The sequence below is a fragment of the Rana temporaria genome, chromosome 5 (genome assembly GCF_905171775.1).
Source record: "Rana temporaria chromosome 5, aRanTem1.1, whole genome shotgun sequence".
NCBI lineage: Eukaryota > Metazoa > Chordata > Amphibia > Anura > Ranidae > Rana > Rana temporaria.
Window position 1 is genome coordinate 33610066 of NC_053493.1, and position 20715 is coordinate 33630780.

The 20715-nt window shown below is 46.2% G+C and overlaps 1 protein-coding gene across 1 annotated transcript in view; it reads right to left on the reverse strand.

Annotated features, from left to right (window-relative positions):
• The window catches only part of LRRD1 (leucine rich repeats and death domain containing 1), a 31346-nt gene extending 23145 nt beyond the window's left edge, over positions 1 to 8201 (reverse strand). The window contains exon 1 of the mRNA XM_040352343.1: positions 7945 to 8201. The gene's annotated coding sequence lies outside the window, so the exon portion shown is untranslated. The remainder of the gene's footprint in view (positions 1 to 7944) is intronic.
• Positions 8202 to 20715: the final 12514 nt, after the last annotated feature.

Consider the following 20715-nt stretch of genomic DNA (forward strand, 5'->3'; position numbering starts at 1 on the left):
AGAAGGCCTCTCTGCCTCAGCAGATCACGGAAGAGTTTAGAAAGTACTACAACTCCTTGTATAACCTAGCCACAACACCGCCCACATCTGACGCGACAGAGACATACATAGCAGAGTCCCACATGCCCTCCCTGGCAGCCGACGTCAGAGAACTGTTAGAAGACCCCATCACACTACCGGAGCTACAGTTGGCCCTTAAGACCACTAAACCGGGCAAGGCCCCAGGCCCGGACGGCCTTACCACCCCATATTACAAAACACTCCTCCCACAACTAGGTCCACACATGGTGAAATTGTTTAATGACCTTGCCACGGGAAAAACACTGCATAGTTCCACACTACAAGCGCAGATCTCAGTGATCCCTAAAGAGGGCAAAGACCCGGCACAATGCGGTAGTTACCGCCCGATTTCCCTTCTTAATACAGACCTCAAGCTCCTCACCAAGATCATTGCCACTAGGTTACAACAACACCTACCACACTTGGTGCACCTGGACCAGGTGGGCTTTGTCCCGGGCAGAGAGGCTAGGGACAACACTATTAAAGTCCTAAACCTCATACACCTAGCAAACACCAACAAACTACCGTCGATTTTCCTGGGAACAGACGCCGAAAAGGCATTTGATAGGGTGAGATGGGAGTTTATGTTTGCCACCCTAAATCATATAGGGCTGGGGACTAAGATGGTAAATTGGATAACGGCAGCATACTCGGGACCGACGGCCAGGGTCAGAGCGAACGGTGTCCTCTCGGACACCTTTCAGATAACCAACGGTACAAGGCAGGGCTGCCCGCTCTCGCCCCTCCTGTTCGCGTTATCCTTGGAGCCATTCCTTTGCCATATCAGAGCACGTTCGGATATATCGGGCATTGAGGCCGGCGGGAGGCAATACAAAATTTCCGCCTATGCGGATGACCTGATGTTTTCGCTAACAAACCCAACGATCTCCCTGCCTGCCTTGATGCGGGAATTTGAATTGTACGGACAGGTGTCAAACCTGAAAATTAATTTTAACAAATCGTAGGCGATGGGCATAGGAATTACCCAACCGATACTCGGTAATCTGCAAACACGCTTTCGCCTAAAATGGTCTGACTCATCCCTGAAATATCTTGGCACACACATCCCAGCGAACATCGCAGGTCTCTTTAGGCTTAACTTCCCACCTCTCCTTAGGAAAGTCCAGGGGCTACTAGAGCAGTGGAACGGCGGACTCCACTCCTGGTTTGGACGCTGTAGCATACTTAAAATGTCAATCTTACCCAAGTTCCTTTACTTACTACAGGCCCTCCCGATTCAAATACCAGCAAGCTATTTTAAGCAGATACAGGCCGCCTTCATTAAATTTCTGTGGGCGGGGAAAAGACCTCGAATACGCAAACAGATACTGACAATGCCAAAACAACATGGGGGACTAGCTATGCCCGAAATCCGAACCTACTACCACGCAGTGCACCTGAGCAGACTACTAGATTGGTGCCGGCATAGGGAGACTAAGCTGTGGACACAACTAGAACAGGCGCAGAGTGTGGTCCCTCTCCAGAGAGCCCCATGGTGCCTGTCGGCACTGCCATCCACCCTCACAAGACACCCACTAATAGGCTGCACGATTAAAGCATGTGCACGCCTGCTGACGCTTCCCTCGCTCTCGTCCCGAGACTCGGCGTTGAGACCTATCTTAGGCAACCCTCGATTTGCCCCGGGCATGAGAGATAAACCCTTCCAAACCCTAAAAGATGCGGGCATGCATCAAGCATCCCACTTCGGAACACAGGGACGATGGAGGACAGTGGCGGAGCTCTCGGACCCGGGGGGAATGTATCGCCTAGACTTTATGAGGGCACTACAGCTTAGTCATTTCCTTACCAGTCTACCCCCTCCCGTAGACACAAGTCAGTCCCCTACGGAGTTTGAGGAACTTTGCACAGAGACAGGAACGCTGCCACATACGCTCTCCCTGACATATGGTATACTTATCACACCACCAGAGAACTTCCAACCCCCATGCTTTCTTAAGTGGGAACAGGAACTGGACTGCCACTTTACCACTGCTCAGAAACGGAACATATTAAGATTCACACACAAATCCTCCCTATGCACCAAGGCCCAAGAATTGAACTACAAGCTCCTTACACGCTGGTACAGGACACCGGCGCTGCTACACAGGTTCTTCCCTACAACACCAGATACGTGCTGGCGATGCCAGGAGGAGAGTGGCACTCTCCTACATGTCTTTTGGTCTTGCCCCAGGCTAAGGGACTTCTGGGGCGAGGTCCGAAGGATAATTCAACAATTCTCGGACCGAGAGGTTCCGGGAGACCCGGCCTACTTCCTTTTGCACGCTAACAACTCACCTGCACAAGTTTACAAGAACTCAGTTGTACGTCATCTGCTAGATGCAGCAAAATCCTGCATCCCTATCCTGTGGAAGTCCCCTCACCCGCCAACTGTGGCCATGTGGCTGCAGAGGGCGGACGAAATAGGTAGACTGGAAGACCTGATTTTGAGCAACCAAAATAGGCAAGAATTGTACACCAAAACTTGGCAACACTGGAACCTCTGGAAATACTCCAATGAAGGGCAACTTCTGAGGGGAGTGGACCTGACGCTTTGAGCGGCGGAGCAGTTTTCTGCCCCCGATGCGGACTGACTAGAGGGGCAAATATCGGAGCCTGATGGACTCCGTGCAGCCCCTGCACGAGACAACCCCTATACACAAATTGACGATACTTCCAGGTGAATGTGGGACTGAGCCCATGTCTGTGGGCCCTGCCACCTAACAGCCCCCCCACCCCTATCCCTCGATGCTTTCCCCTGCCTTCTTCTCTCTCTCTCTCTCTCTCCTTTCTCTCTTCTTCTTTACCTTTTCTCTAATCTAGTTTTTCACTTCTTTTAAAAAAAAACAAAAAAAAAACACAGGGATTGGCCCGGACGACCCGTGATGCCACAGTTGGTGCTGTTCATCCACACAGGACGCTCAAGACGAGGGACACGTGTGTTTTGTCTCTGTATGTTAACGTTCCTTTGCAAAATGATTGTTTTGTTTTATCGGACTGTACTGATCTGATGTTACTGTTGCGGCTCGTGCGTGAGCCAATTTCCCTGACATAAATAAAAAAAAAAAAAAAAGGTTCAGCTTAGTATTGGATACATTGTGGCACGAATGAGTAATCTAATCACCACCAATTGAAGCCTTTCTTACACCATGATGCTGAATTATTACTCACATTACCATGTTGGCACAAAGTGAGCTATTCAATGTTATAAGGGAAAGATCAAGATAACCTGGAAACCACCAAGGGCTGTAAGTCAGTGTAACCCGGCATGGAACGTTTGGCATTTAGGTGATGATACCCTTTACTGACTAACTTAAAGTGGAACTTTAATCAGATTCACCAAGCCTGATTCACCAAGCACTTACGCTGGCAGCCTCCGGTGTAAGCCCGCGTAATTCAAAGGGGCGTGTGCCATTTAAATTAGGCGCGCTCCCGCGCCGGACCTACTGCGCATGCTCCGTTTTGAATTTCCCGCCGTGCTTTGCGCGAAGTGACGTCATTTTTTCGAACGGCGGCGACGTGCGTAGCGTACTTTCGTATTCCCGGACGTTTTACGCAAGGCAAAAAAAAATTTAAAAAAAAAATTTACATTTCGACGCGGGAACGACGGCCATACTTTAAACAGCACATACATGTGCTGTCTAAAGTTAGGGCAGGTCAAACGACACCTAAAATTGCGACGGGAAACTATACTAGCGACGGGAAACTATACTAGCGACAATGTACCGAACGCGAAAATCCGTTGTGGATCGCGGTAACTGCTAATTTGCATACCCGACGCTGGAATACGACGCAAACTCCACCCAGTGGCGGCCGCGGTATTGCATCCTAAGATCCGACAGTGTAAAACAATTACACCTGTCGGATCTTAGGGATATCTATGCTTAACTGATTCTATAAATCAGTCGCATAGATACTCTGAGAGATACGACGGAGTATCTGAGATACTTCGTCGTATCTCCGCTGTGAATCTGGCCCTATGTTCCTTGCTAAAGATCAAGTTGGTATGGATTATGGGTAAAGTTTCACTTTAAGTTATTTACCCACTTGGCTGACTACCAAACATGCAAAAATGTCCTGGCTTATAACAGTGGCAGCCATGAGCTTGGTGTCATTTTTTACAGCCGGCTGTCAGTAAAGGTAACCTTGGCAGCTCTACAACCACACGATCACTTTATGGTAGTAAGAATTGGTGGTCCCTTCCTCTGCCGGGCAGCCCAGGACCGGGTGAACAACCAGGATAGCTAGATACTGAAGTGATCAAGGAACATTTGTTCCCTGATCTCCTCTGTGACTAATGAAACTGGAAGTGAGGACGATTTATTACCTTTTGACAGTTTTAGAGCTGTCATTCCCCAGCTGCTACAGCCAAGCAAGTAGCTAATCAAGTACAATCTGACCCCTGATGTCTCTATAAAGAGTACCTGTTAGCCCCCTTGAAATTCACACAATTCCCCCATCAACACAGACAGTGCTAACAGGGGAATCCCTCCTGCTGAGGGATTGACTGCTCCCAGAGGGGGTGGGGGGAGAAAAGCCGGACATTATCGCTAGTGGCTATAGCCGCCGCTAGCGAAAATCGTAAGAGAATATGACAAGCTGGTTTTACCCAAGTTGATCGATCAACTTGGTACATTGAAAGTCTCATCAAAGCAGTGCGGGAACCTTTGGGCCAGATCCACAAAAGGGATACGACGGCGTATCTGCTGATACGCCATCGTATCCCTGTTTCTAACTATGCGGCCGATTCATAGAATCAGTTACGCACAGCTAGTCCTAAGATCCGGCAGGTGTAATGGACTTACACTGTCGGATCTTAGGATGCAGTACCACGGCCGCCGCTGGGGGCATTTCTCATCGTAATCCAGCGTCGGGTATGCAAATTAACACTTACGGAGATCCACAAAGCTTTTTCCCTTCGTTAAGTCGCCGTAAGTGTTAGTTTGCCGTCGCAAAGATAGGGCTACTTTTACAAAGTGTAAAGTTAGTACACCATGTAAAAGTATACCCGTCTTTCCCGCGTAGCTGTCAAATTTTTTTTTTAAAAATAATTTTCCCGCCGCATCTCTTTTTTACACGTCGCGATTCACAAAACTCGGCGCAACGTAACGTAGCGCAACGCACATCGGGAAAATAGCGTTGGGAGCATGCGCAGTACGTCCGGCGCAGGAGCGCGCCTAATTTAAATGGGACTCGCCCCATTTGAATTGGCCCGCCTTGCGCCGGACTGATTTAGGATACACCGCCGGAAATTTCCAGGTAAGTGCTTTGTGGATCGGGCACTAACTTGGGCAATTTGCGGCGGTGTAACTTAAATCACAAAAGTTACATTGCGCCCGCTGGTTGTGGATCTGGCCCTTTGTGTCCAAAGTCGAACATTAGGGTTAGTGTTAAGGGCTAGGGTTAGCATTAATGTTTAGGGTTAAGGGCTGGGGTTGGTGTTGAGGGCTAGGGTTAGCTTCTGAAAAACATATAGATGCAAATGTGTCCCATAGGAAATCATGTTAAATAGACTGCAGTGCGTTTCAAACGCACTAACAAATGCATAGGTGTGAACCAAGCCTTATACTAACCCTAAGTCTAACATGAGCCTTAGAACACATAAAGGTTCCTGTACTACTTTGATGCTACTTGAGTGCCAGAGAGTGTAAAGCCGCATCAAAGTCACACTACATGAACAAAACTGTCATACTTTCCTATTAGCAAAAAAAAAAGAGAAAACCGCATCAAATATGCATGTTCAAAAATTCTAAATGCATTGCAAAATGCTCCAGAAAAATGCATAAACTGCAACTTGCATAGATGTGAACCTAGCCTAAATGTTCCTTGCCCAAAAAACAGACAAACAGAACGGACATAAATAGATGACATCCGTTTACATCTGTCTAAATGGAAACGGATTGTTCTGTTTCACAGAAAAAAAAAAACCCAGAACAAACTCAGATCTAGGCAGATGTAAGCAGATGATCCTCGTATGCAATGGCCCTAGGGGGACACACAGATTTTATAACTGAAGCAAATGAACATCTATTAGTCCCATTTGTCACACTTTGACTAGATGTAACATTAAGGCCTGCCGTACATGGTACCACCTGCAGCCATGTTAGAACGCATAGCGCATGTGCAATAAGCAATTTTGTTTGAAATGTCACTTGCGTTGCATTTCCTGATGGGTAGCGGTATTCTAATAGAACACCGGCAGCACCATATCCAGGAAGGAGCTATGGGTGTGCTTCAGATGAAGTGTTTGTTAAGCCAAAAAAATAATAATTCAGATCCTGGTTCCTTAAAGCAGATTAAACAGTGCTTGTGCTGTGTAATCTGTCCTTCTCTAAACTGTAATAAAAAGCTCCTTGAACCTGACACTTCCTGTATCCCCTCTCTGTACTGACCACGAACATCAGGGTTGCAGAGCCATGACCACGGGGTCAGAGTGCGTCCCTCTATCATATGCAGCTGCCTTTCTGCTCTCCCCCTCTCCCCCATCCTCCTTGCCTGTCAGCTCCCTCTCTGTGTCTCTATCTACGCCCCCCCCCCCCCCCCCCCCATTATTAAAAAAAATAACTACAATAGTTACTGCCAGCCCCTCTATTAGAGCCTGGCATACCACACTATGTAATTAATTTCTAAAAACGAGCGTTGGAAATACCTATTTTGAGCCGGTCACGTGACTCGCTACCGCTTTACAGCTCTGAGACATGGCTTCTGCAGGAGGTCACGTGGTGTCCCCGGATGACATCAGAGGGAAATCTAGGGCCCCTCCTGCAGAAGCCCTGTATCGGAGCTGTAAATTGGCCACGTGTCACATGACCGGCCTGACGATAGCTCTAAATAGGTATTTACAATACACGTTTTTTTAGAAATTACTTACATAGCGTGGTATGCCAGGCTCAAATAGAGGGGCTGGCAGTATTTTATAAATTTGACTTTAACAAACACTTTAACAATAAAACCAAAAATTCCATATTTAGGCTACTTTCACACTAGCTATATCGCTAAAAATCATGCCTGCAAAGCGCCTCTCCTGTCCCTCAGGCTTTCACACTGGAGCGGTGCGCTTGCGGCATATTAAAAAAAGTCCTGCAAGCAGCATCTTTGAGGCGCTTTAAAGGGGTTGTAAAGGTAAAAGTTTTTTTACCTTAATGCATCCTATGCATTAAGGTAAAAAACATCTGATAGCACCGCCCCCCCCCCAGCCCCCGTTTTACTTACCTCTCCACTTGAAAGTCCCGTGCGCGTTCTCGTCTTGCTATTCGGTTCCCAGCCTGGCCATTGATTGGCTAGGCTGGGCGGATTAATAGCAGCGCAGCCATTGGCTGGCGCTGCTGTCAATCACAGCGGATGACGTGGCGCGCCGGGGGGCAGGGCTGAGTGATACAGTCGGCGGCTATGGCCGCTGCTGTATCACGGGAGCGTGCTCGCAAAAGCTTTCCACACCATGTGAGGGAGCTCGCATGAACGTGGAAAGCTTTTGCGAGGAGGAGCAGAGACAACCGCCGAGGGACCCCAGAAGACACGGATCGGGGCCACACTGTGCAAAACGAACTGCACAGCGGAGGTAAGTATAACATGTTTGTTATTTTTAAACAAAAACTATTTTGCCTTTAGTGTCCCTTTAAGAGCGTTGTATACACCGATCCTAAAGTGCCCTTGACCATTAAAAGCCTTGCTAAAATGACGATAAAGCGCCGCTTTACCGCCAATGCCCCAGTGTGAAATTGCCCATAATACATAAGCTGCGACCATCGCAAGGGTGTTTTTTAGAGAAAAAAAAAGTCTGAAACTCGGCTTTAAGCTATTACTGAGGCACAACAGAAAGTCTACATTATAATACTCCCGGTTGCTATGGGGAAATAAATGGGATTAGCTGTCATACTGCCTACATACCAGAGCTGTTCAGGAGAAGCAGGCGGAAGAATCCTGAGACTTGCAGTTGATTTGAATCCCTATTGAACTGACAGAACATTGAGGGGGGGAGGGGGTCAGTGAGCAGAACTTCCCATTTCTCCTCAGGAGCTCCTTCTAAGCCCCAGCTGACTGCAGCAATGATTGCACCAGGAGCAGACATGTTGCTATGGAGATGTACATAAACACTCACTGAAGGAAATGTAGGGACTTAGTTACACTGGATGTGGTCAACAACTATTTACTTTTTCTCAGCAGAGGCCATTCCCGTACTCCAAACACGTCTATTCAGTCTGTACCCTGAGCTGACCATTGTAAAGTGACAGCTCGGATGATTCATTCATGACGACAAAGCTGTGTGTACAATAGATATGCAGAGAGCAGAGGAGGCCGTATGTAGGGCCTGTCCTTAGACCCCATTCACACCTTCGCGTTTTGTCGCATGTAGCGCGACGCGAACAAACGCCAGAGGGACGAAAAGCAATGAAAGTCAATGGGGATGGTTCACATCTGCACGCTGATGCGCCTGACGCGCATCGCCTGTAGTCAAAAGAAGTTCCGGACCCTTTTTTGTCGCGCAATACGCGCGATATGCGCGTATTTGAGCGTTTTTGGTTTTCCATTGAAATCAATGTAAAACGCCAGATACGCGCGTATTGCGCGACAACAAGCGTTTGCTACGGGCGTTTTGTCAATAGAACTTGTCGCCCATGCAGAAGATTAAAAAAATCTACCAACATAGCAACAAGTGATGAAAAGATGATAGTTTTTCCTATTGGCTAAAAAAAAAACGTCTAAGTACAAAAACGTCGGACAACGCTGTATGCAAACGCGCATATTAGCATGAATACGCGCGAAAAAAACGCTGAAAAAAAACGCCGGAAAACGACGCTATTGCCTACGCCTAGGTGTGAATGCAGCCTTAAGCCGCCTCTTCTGGTATGCCAGTAAAGTCTATTCACTCAAAATCTTTCCATAGCAACCCATTGCAGACACATAGGGCCAGATTCAGGTACAAATACGTTACGCTGCGGCGGCGTAACGTATCACATTTACGTTACACCGCCGCAGGTTTACAGCGTAAGTGCCCGATTCACAAAGCTCTTACCTGTAAACTTGCGGCGGTGTAACGTAAATCTGCTCGGCGCAAGCCCGCCTAATTCAAATGGGGCGGGAACCATTTAAATTAGGCGCGTTCCCACGCCGAACGTACTGCGCATGCTCCGTCCGTCAAATTACCCGACGTGCATTGCGTGAAATGACGTCGCAAGGACGTCATTGGTTTCGACGTTAACGTAAATGGCATCCAGCGCCATTCACGGACGACTTACGCAAACGACGTGAATTTTAAAATTTTGACGCGGGAACGACGGCCATACTTAACATTGGCTAGGCCACCTAGAGGGCAGCCTTAGTTTTACGCGGCGTATCTCGACGGAAACTGCGTAAATTTAGAGCGACGGGTAAAGCGTACGTTCGTGAATCGCCGTAACTAGTCATTTGCATATTCTACGCCGACCGCAATGGAATCGCCACCTAGCGGCCGGCCTAGAATTGCATCCTAAGATCCGACGGTGTAAGTCAATTACACCTGTCGGATCTTAGGGCTATCTATGCGTAACTGATTCTATGAATCAGCCGCATAGTTACGACGGGCGGATTACAGAGATACGCCGTCGTATCTCTTTTGTGAATCTGGCCCATAGTATTTCCAATGATGTCATCACAGGGCGCATTGGGCCAGTAGGGTAAAATATCCACTTTAAGACCAGGCCTTGTCTGGAACTTTTTATTTACAAGTTAAAATTAGTGGGGCAGATCCACAAAAGAATTACGCCGGGGTATCTATTGAAATTTCCCGCGTCGTATCTTTGTTTTGTATCCACAAAACAAGATACGACGGCATCTCGGGTCGATCCGGCAGGCGTACGTCTTAGTACGCCGTCGGATCTAAGCTGCAATTTTTAGGTGGCGTTTCCGTCGAAATCCGCGTCGAGTATGCAAATTAGCTCGTTACGGCGATCTACGAACGTACGTCCGCCCGGCGCATTTTTTTACGTCGTTTGCGTTCGGCTTTTTCCGGCGTATAGTTAACGCTGCTGTTATGAGGCGTACTCAATGTTAGGTATGTCCGTCCTTTTGAAATTTTTACGTTGTTTGTGTAAGTCGTTCGCGAATAGGGATTTGCGTAGAATGACGTCACCGTAGGAAGCATTGGCTTGTTCCGGGTTAATTTCGAGCATGCGCACATGGATACCCCCACGGACGGCGCATGCGCATTTTAAAAAAAAATGTTGTTTACGTCGGGTCACGACATATTTACATAAAACACGCCCCCATCACAGCCATTTGAATTCCGCGCCATTACGCCGCCAAAGATACACTACGCCGCCGTAACTTAAGGTGCGGATTCTTTGTGGATTAAAAAAAAAAGTTGCGGCGGCGTAGTGCATCTTAGATACGCTGCGCCTGGCGTATTAATGCGCAGAAGTACATGAATCTACCCCAGTATTCTTTGCTAGAAAAATACGGAACCCCCAAACAAACTATATATATATATATATATATATATATATATATATATATATATAAATTGTTTTCAACCACTTCACCCCCAGAAGAATTTGCTCGCTTCCTGACCAGAGAATTTTTTGCGATTTGGCACTGCATCGCTTCAACTGACAATTGTGCGACGTTGCTACCGAAAAAAATTGATGTCCTTTTTTTCCCATAAATAGAGCTTTCTTTTGGTGGTATTTGATCACCTCATCGTTTTTTATTTTTTGCGCTATAAACAAAAAAAGTGTCAATTTAAAAAAAAATATATATTTTTTTTTTTTTACTATAATAAATGTCCCAATATTTTATTTTATTTAAAAAAAAAAATTTCCTCAGTTTAGGCCGATTTGTATTCTTCTACATATTTTTGGTGACAAAAATCACAACAAGCATATATTTATGTTAAGTATTATCATTTTTTTTTTACTGGTAATGGTGGTGATCTGCGACATTGCGGCGGACATATCGGATACTTTTGAATTTTTTTGGGGACCATTAACAATTATACAGCAATCCGTGCTATAAAAATGCACTGATTACTGTGTAAATGTCACTGACAGGGAAGGGGTTAACACTAGGGGGCGATCAAGGGGTTAAATGTGTTACCTAGGCAGTGATTCTAACTGTAAGGGGAGGGGACTGACAAGGGGAGGAGACCGATCAGTGTTCCTCTGTACTGGGAACACACCATCTGTCTCCTCTCACCTGACAGGACGTGGATCTGTGTGTTTACACACACACATCCACGGTCCTGCTCTGTTATCCGGCAATCGCGGGTGCCTGGCGGACATCGCGGCTGCCAGGCACGTGCTAGGCTCCTGAGCAGCACGCGTGTGCCCCCTAGACGGCCGGGAAGTCCAGGACGTCGTATGACGACCACCCAGGATGGGAGATCCCTCCTGTGGACGTCATATTACTATGGGAGGGGTATGATGTGGTTAAGCAAAGACCCCATAGAATAAAATGGCAATAAGTGCAATATTTTATGTCACACTGTATTTGAGCAGCAGTCTTTAAACACAATTTTTTGGGAAAAAAAATACACTTTAACCACTTGCCGACCGCGCACCGTCGTTATACGTCCACAAGGTGGCTCTGCTGGGCCAGAGCACGTAATATGACGTCCTCTCTCCCAGCCGCCACTAGGGGCGCGCGCGCGCCCCCCGCTCGCCCCCGACTCCCGTGCGTGTGCCGGCGGGCGCGATCGCCGCCGGGCACACGCGATCGCTCGTTACAGAGCGGGGATCGGAAGCTGTGTGTGTAAACACACAGCTCCCGGTCCTGTCAGCAGGGGAAATGCTGATCTTCTGTTCATACAATGTATGAACAGAGGATCAGTGTTTCCCCTAGTGAGGCCACCCCCCCCACAGTTAGAACACACCCAGGCATACTTAACCCCTTCCCCGCCCCCTAGTGTTAACCCCTTCACTGCCAGTGGCATTTTTATAGTAATCCAATGCATTTTTATAGCACTGATCGCTATAAAAATGCCAATGGTCCCAAAAATGTGTCAAAAGTGTCCGAAGTGTCCGCCATTATGTCGCAATACCGAAAAAAAAAATCGCTGATCGCCGCCATTACTAGTAAAAAAAAATATAATAAAAATGACATAAAAATACCCCCTTATTTTGTAAACGCTATAACTTTTGCGCAAACAAATCAATAAACGCTTATTGGGAATGTTTTTTACGAAAAATATGTAGAAGAAAACGTATCGGCCTAAACTGAGGAAAAAAAATGTTTTTTTATATATTTTTGGGGGATATTTATTATAGCAAAATGTAAAAAATATTAATTTTTTTCAAAATTGGCTCTCTATTTTTGTTTATAGCGCAAAAACTAAAAACCGCAGAGGTGATCAAATACCAGCAAAAGTAAGCTCTATTTGTGGGAAAAAAAGGACGCCAATTTTGTTTGGGAGCCACGTCGCACGACCGCGCAATTGTCTGTTAAAGCGACGCAGTCCCGAATCGCAAAAAGTACTCTGGTCAGCAATATGGTCCGGGGGGTAAGTGGTTAACTACTTGCCGCCCACCCACCATCAAATGACGACGGGACGGTGTGGTTGTCGTTCTGGGTGCTGTCAAATGACAGCACCCAGAACAGCCCCCGGGGGCGCGCAGCACGGCAATCGCACTTACTACTGATCCCTGAATTCTGCATCACTTACTATTGACCCTTGAACTCTGCGCCACCAACTACTGACCCCTAAACTCTGCACCACCTACTCCTGAACTCTGCTTCTGCTGTAATTAGTCACAGCAGATGTCCGCCGGAACCTGCCAATTAGTAAGAAAAGACACAGGACAGAGTTCTCCATATGTAAACAATAAAAAGCTTTGTCCTTGTCAGCAGGGATGTGTTGGGGATTTTGTTTCCCTGCAAAGGAATAAAATCCAGCACATTCCTTAGTAAAAACGCCACACTGTGTACACTTAAAAACGGGCTAGGCACACATTTAACCGTTTGTCCTATATGTTTAACCCCTTTCCAGTCAGTGTCATTAGTACAGTGACAGTGCATATTTTAATAATCGAGGTGCAGCACTTAACCACTTAAGGACCGCCGCACGACGATATACGTCGACAGAATGGCACGGCTGGGCACAAGGGCGTACATGTATGTCCCCTTTAAGAACCCAGCCGTGGGTCGCGAGTGCACCGGCGCGCTCACGACCCGGGCCGAAGCTCCGTGACCGCGCCCGCGGACCCGATCGCCACCGGTGTTTCCGCGATCGGGTTACAGGGAGAGGCGAGTGTAAACAAACCTTCCCCGTTCTTCTCTGTGGCTTGTCACTGATCGTCTGTTCCCTGTCATAGAGAACGACGATCAGTGACGTCACACATCCAGCCACGCCCCCCTACAGTAAGAATCACAAACTAGGACACACTTAACACCTTTAGCGCCCCTAGTGATTAACCCCTTCAGTGCCATTGTCATTTTCACAGTAAACAATGCATTTTTTATAGAAGTTTCGCTGTGAAAATGACAATGGTCCCAAAAATGTATCAAAAGTGTCTGATGTGTCCGCCATAATGTCGCAGTAAAAAAAAAAAAAACGCTGATCGCCGCCATTAATAGTAAAAAAAATAATATATATATTAATAAAAATGCCATAAAACTACCCCCTATTCTGTAAACGCTATACATTATGCGCAAACCAATCGATAAACGATTATTGCGATTTTTTTTACCAAAAATATGTAGAAGAACACGTATCGACCTAAACTGAGGAAAATAAAATTGTGTTTTTATATATTTTTTGGAAATATTTATTATAGCAATAAATAAAAAATATTGCATTTTTTTCAAAATTGTCGCTCTATTTTTGTTTATAGCGCAAAAAATAAAAACCGTGTTCAAATACCACCAAAAGAAAGCTCTATTTGTGGGGGGGGGGGGGGGGAAGGACGCCAATTTTGTTTGGGAGCCACGTCGCACGACCGCGCAATTGTCAGTTAGGCTGCATTCACACCTGAGCGTTGGTCTTTTTTTTTTGGCGTTTTGTCGCGCGTATTCATGCTTATTTGCGCGTTTGCATACAGCGTCGTCCGACGTTTTTGTACTTCGACGTTTTTTATTTTAGCCAATAGGAAAAATGATCATCTTTTCATCACTTGTTGCTATGTTGGTAGATTTTTTTAATCTTCTGGCTGGGTGAAATGTTCTATTGATTAAAGCGACGAAACGCCCGTAGCCAACGCTCGTTGTCGCTTGAATCGAGCGTTTCCATTACTTTCTATGGGAAATGGAAACGCTCGAATACGCCCAAACCGCCCGATACGCGCGACAAAAAAGGGTCCGGAACTTGTTTGAGCTTCAGTCGTTCGGCGTCAGGCGTGCAGATGTGAACCATCTCCATAGGGTATAATGTATTTTTTCCCCTCTAGCGTATTGGAGCGTCACGCTTCAGGCGACAAAACGCTCAGGTGTGAATGCAGCCTTAAAGCGACGTAGTGCCGAATCGCAAAAACCTGCATAATGGACCGGGTCTTAAGAGGTTAAAGAATCTAGCGTGAAACAAAACATGTGTCAATAAGAATTTTTTTTTTTTAATTTTACTTCAAAGATAGCGCATCATAAATTATAGATCTTTGTTAAAAGTTTACATACACCAGTAGGCTTTGATAAAAGAAGTAATTTCCATTTGCACAGTTAGCCATCATTTCCTGTAAAAGCCAATTTAAATAAATGTATTTTGTCTTTGTTGAAACTGCAATAAAGTTTGTAGTGTAGACTTCCAGAATCTTCGTTGCTGTTCTCCTGTAACCACAGAGCTCCAATTCCAGTTGTGCGCAGCCTGCTGCATAGAACGTGGCACCCCCAGCAATGCCCACATGGCCCATTTTTGGTGAGGTACCCGTGAGAAGTGCTGCAAATATATATATATGGACTCCGGGGGGGAACTGTGGAATTTCTTATTGTAACACTGGGAGAAAACGAGAATGAGATTATAGTAAAGGCGTGACTCCAGCAAATGCGCTACAGCCTATCTCAGTACATACAAATCAGAAGCGCGTGTGCAGACTGGGGTGGATAAAAAAATAAATAAAAATCTATGGATTAAAAAAAAAAAAAAAAAAAATACTTAAAATCAGATTTTTTATCAAATTTAGTTTACTCAAATGCTTTCGGAGTAAAAATGTATCTAAAAGGGTAATTTTCTATTTAGGATACATTAATAAATTTAGTTTATAAATGGAGCTTAGTTATGTAGCATGAGACTGTATATTCTGCAATATTTACATTTTTGGTAAACTCATTCAATGAATCCAAGCTCTGTACACTGAGATAACATGCACTGCATTGATGCATTAACACAATTTCACAGTAACCATGAGATAAAACAAAGTTCAGGAATATTCATTTATCCCATCGTTTTGCAAATCTATGTACACTACAAACTGTATGATTGTATCGGTTCTGAGGTCGCCGTTTTACTAACCCGACAGCTTATTATTCTAAACATTTTGTTTTGCAAATAATAAAGAACTACCAGCAAGAATAAGTCCTTACATTTAAAGAGCAGCTGTCATTTCAGATCCATCATGGCAGCGCCTGTTTGCGGGCATCCACTCACCTGCTGCCGCCACGCCCCTCACCTTGTTGTGTCACTGCCGCATCACCAGCTGTCCCACTAAAGCGAATGGGACTGTCGGTGAGTCAACAGCAGGTCAGGAGGAGGAGCCAACAGCGGGACAGAAATGACAGCTGCTCTTTAAAAATTATGATTTAAAGCGGGAGTTCACCCGAAAAGTTAATTTTTAGCATTAGATTGAGGCTCATTTTGTCTAGGGGAATCGGGTGTTTTTTTTTAAACGAAGCAGTACTTACCGTTTTAGAGAGCGATCTTCTCCGCCGCTTCCGGGTATGGGCTGCAGGACTGGGCCTTCCTATTTGATTGACAGTCTTCCGACGGTCGCATACATCGCGTCACGATTTTCCAAAAGTAGCCGAACGTTGGTGCGCAGGCGCCGTATAGAGCCGCACCGACGTTCGGCTTCTTTCGGCTACTCGTGACGCGCTGTATGCGACCGTCGGAAGCCTGTCAATCAAATAGGAACGCCCAGTCCCAAAGACCATACCCGGAAGCGGCAGAGAAGATTGCTCTCTAAAACGGTAAGTACTGCTTAGTTTTTAAAAAAACTACCCGATTCCCCTAGACAAAATGAGCCTCAATCTAAGGTTAAAAACATTTTTTCGGGTGAACTCCCGCTTTAAATCAAATCCACCCTGGTGAAGAGATCTCACCACTGTGGTCCTCAAAGAGACAGAAGAAACCATCGGGGGCTATATTCCTCCAGCATCTACCAAACACAAAATTATCACTTGTGTGAACAAGTTTTTTTTTTTAAATAATAAAAAAAGAGCTTATGAAAATACAGCGAGCGGCCATAGCCGCTCACTGTATGACTCGGCCCCGCCCCTCCGCGTCACTGGATGTGATTAACAGCAGCGCCAGCCAATGGCTGCGCTGCTCTCAATCCATTCGCTCTAGCCAATCAGCGGGCAGGCTGAGCAGCGAAGAGGATATCGGGACCGCACGGGACTTTCGAGGGGTCAGGTAAGTATAACAGGGGCTCTGGGGGGGGGGGGGGCGCGGCAGCATCAGATGTTTTTTCACCTTAATGCATAGATTGTATCAAGGTGAAACAACATTTTCCTTTACAAATCCTTTAAACCTTTTTTCTTTGCCATCTACACAGCATTGGGGTTGATTTACTATAACTGGAGTGCAAAATCTAGTTAAGCTCTAAATAGAAACCAATCAGCTTCCAGGAAAATGTTTTTTTTTACCTTAATGCATCCTATGCATTTGGGTAAAAAAACATCCGACAGTACCGGCCCCCCCCCGAACCCCTGTTTTACTTACCGAGTGGATACAGTCGGTGGCTATGGCCGCCACTGTATCACAGGAGCGCGCCCGCAAGAGCTTTCCACCATGCAAGCTCACATGAAGGTGGAAAGCTCTTGCAGGGGAGGAGCTGAGACAGCCGCCGAGGGACCCCAGAAGACCAGGATCGGGGCCACTGTGTGCAAAACGAGCCGCACAGCGGAGGCAAGCAGCCTTGGTCCCTTTCACGCAATCTGTCCGACCCTCCATTCACCTCTATGGAGCGGCAGATGTAAGCCGAGGGCCTATAGAGTAGAGCGTGCCGTGTCTGTGTCCGCTCTGCATACCTGTCATCCTCTGGCTCCGCTCATTGTGGCCTGTGACCATTTACCAAGTCACTTAGGCCCTTGCTCTTCAAAAAGGTTGGGCACCCCAAGTTTAGGAGATATTCAGAGTGCATACAGCCGATGACGTCGCAGGCGCATTCGCTCTGAAGGTCCAGCATACAGTACCAGACCCTCAGAGCCCGTGCTGTAAAAGGCGGCTCCCGCTACTCATGTAGCCAGAGGCCTAGAACCCGGGTGGTAGACTGGGTGAAGATGGAAGCCCTCTCAGTGGTGACAGCATGGTGCTGGAGGGCTTAGTTTTGAGGCAAGCCTCTCATAATGTGCTAGTATGCAATGAATACTAGCACATTATGACATTGCCTTGCCATTTACTACCGCTTTAATTGAACAAGCTAAAGTAGCCAATTGGCTACCACGCACAGCTGTACCAGATTTTGCACTTTCCAGTTGCTTGCCTGATTGCATACAAATTGAAACGCTTAAGGTTTGACCACATATTTTATGGTTTTGGTAAATCTGATGACAAAAATCTGCAGAAAATTGAATAGTGTGTATGGGGCTTTAGGGCCCACTACGCATTACAATTTGACCATGCAATCGTTGTACAATTAAATTTATATTTACCAAAACGATGTCATAGGAGGACCCAGGTAATCTGCCCAATCAATTTGTATCCAAATAGGAAGCCTCTTGCACTATATAGTTGTTGGTAGGTCTAAAGTAGATTGCAGCATGTGTGTTGTGTTTTGAAGAAAGTGAATCTCCCTAACAGGTACACAGCAATAAAAACCACAAGGGGTTCTAATCCCTCACCAGCCAAAAAATAAATCCTCCTTAGGCTGCTTTCACACTGATCCACTTTTGTGCAGTCCTTTAGTTATATAAAAAAAGAAAAATGCATCCCTTTAAATTCTATGTAGCTCTTCACAATGGTCAGTTGGGTTTAAAAAAAAAAAAATCCTGCTTGCTACGTGTTTGGTCAGGCAAAAAAAAAAAAAAAAAACGTACCAAAAACACCTCCCATTGAAATGAATGGAAACTGCATAAAAAACGCAACACGCCAGTGGGAAGGTCTTTGTGACGTAAAAGAGGGGAGTTAAAATGCAACGCAAATGCTCTAAAAATGCACCATGCGTTGCAGCAAATTTAATGCAATGCACCAAAAAAGTGACAACGCATATGCGTTTTCCCATACCGTTTTGCTGTGGAGCAGCGTGAAAGTGCAATAGTGATACTTTATATTAATTATGCTTTAGATCTAATTTTTTTTTTTTTAAATGTAAACATTCAGTACATCTCTCTTTAATGCATACACATTTCCACGTGTTTAGTCTCTTTACAAACAGTAGAAGTTTAGAAAAATAGCAGTTGATCCTGTTATAAATCCAGTAAGCTCTTAGCTTTCTGTACTGAGCTGACAACACTTCTGCCACACAGAAATCCCAAGTAGTGTTGTCAGCCCTGCCCCCGCGTTCTCTCCGAGTACAGGTGTATATTCACAGTGTTTTTAAAGAGACAAAAAATGGGTAATTGTATATGTATGTATTGGAGCAATGGACCCGGACTGGTTTGACTAGAGCAGGGAAGGATTAAACCCATAAATTAAATTGTTTTATTGTCTGCGTCCCGTTGGGGAGATTTCCCTTCAATTCCCGTCCCAGAGACACAACAGAAAGCAGAAGAAAATCGCTACACAGTGAGACCGCATTAGCGCTAAAGCACCACTCATTTTAGCTGCACTTTACCGCTGTTTAAAGGGGTTTTAAAGGTACAATTTTTCCTAAAAAGCTTCCTTTACCTTAGTGCAGTGCTCCTTCACTTACCTCATCCTTCCATTTTGCTTTTAAATGTCCTTATTTCTTCTGAGAAATCCTCACTTCCTGTTCTTCTGTCTGTAACTCCACACAGTAATGCGAGGCTTTCTCTCTGGTGTGGAGTGTTGTGCTCGCCCCCTCCCTTGGGCTACAGGAGAGTCAGGATTCCCACTAACACACAGCTCCTTTCTCTATCTGCAACGTAGAGAGCGTCCTGACTCTCCTGTAGTCCAAGGGAGGGGGTGAGCATGACACTCCACACCAAGGAGAAAGCCTTACATTACTGTGTGTAGTTACAGACAGAAGAAGAGGAAGTGAGGATTTCTCAGAAGAAATAAGGACATTTAAAAAAAAAAGCAAAATCGAAGGAAGGATGAGGTAAGTGAAGGAGGACTGCACTAAAGCCCCTTTCACACTGGGGCGGGAGGCGCGGTGGCGGTATAGCACCGCTAAAAATAGCGGCGCTATACCGTCGGATTTGCCGCGGGATTCGGCCGATAGCGGTGCGGTATTAACCCCCGCTAGCGGCCCATAAAGGTTTAATACCGCACCGCAATGCGCCTCTGCAGAGGAGCATTGCGGGCGGTATTGCCGCGGTTTCCCATTGTTTTAAATGGGAAGGAGCGATGAAGGAGCGATGAAGGAGCGATGAAGGAGCGATGAAGGAGCGATGAAGGAGCGATGAAGGAGCGATGAAGGAGCGATATACACATCGCTCCAAAGATGCTGCTTGCCAGAGAGTTTTTTTCTCTCCCGCCAGGGGATCACCTCAGTGTGAAAGCCCTTGGGCTTTCACATTGAGTATGCAGTGCAGGAGTTTTTCAGGTGGTATAGCAGCGCTATACCGCCTGAAAAACTCCTCAGTGTGAAAAGCGCCCATGTTACGGCACTTCCGAAGCGTTGCCCATTCATTTCAATGGGCAGGGCATTTTGGGAAAGATTAATACATTGCTCCCAAACCGCCTCAAAGATGTCACTTGCATGACTTTTTCGAATATCCTGCAAGCGCACCGCCCCAGTGGGAAAAGACACACTAGAATGAATGAGAGGCAGTTTTCAGGCGCTAGTTAGAGACTATTTCTAGCACTAAAATGCCTGAAAACCATCCAGTGTTAAAAGGGGTCTAAGGGGAAATCCCCTTTAGTTGTCACCAGAATAGGTGTACCCCATTGGAAGATTATCCCTCACCTCTTGTCCTGGTGACAACTGTAAGGCCCCGTACACACCATAGAATCCATCCGCAGATAAATCCCAGCAAATGGGTTTCAGCGGATAGATCCTATGGTGTGTACACTCCAGCGGATCTGTTTCCGCGGATATATCTCCCCTGGGATGGATTCCAGCAGATCGAATATTCGCTGACATGCAGAACATATCCATCTGCTGGAGTCCATCCCAATGGATGGTTCCGCTGGTCTGTATAGACTCACCGGATCCATCCGTCCGAAGGGATCCCCCGCATGCGTCGCAATGATTAGACGCATGCGTGGAATTCCTTATATGACTGCGTCGCCGCGTCATAATCGCGGCGACGGCGCGACACGTCATCGCCAGAGGATTTCGGCGCGGATTTCAATGCGATGGTGTGTACACCCCATCGCATGAAAATCCGCCGAAATCCTCGAGAGGATTTATCCGCGGAAACGGTCCGCTGGACCGTATTCGCGGATAAATTCTATCGTGTGTATGGGGCCTAACC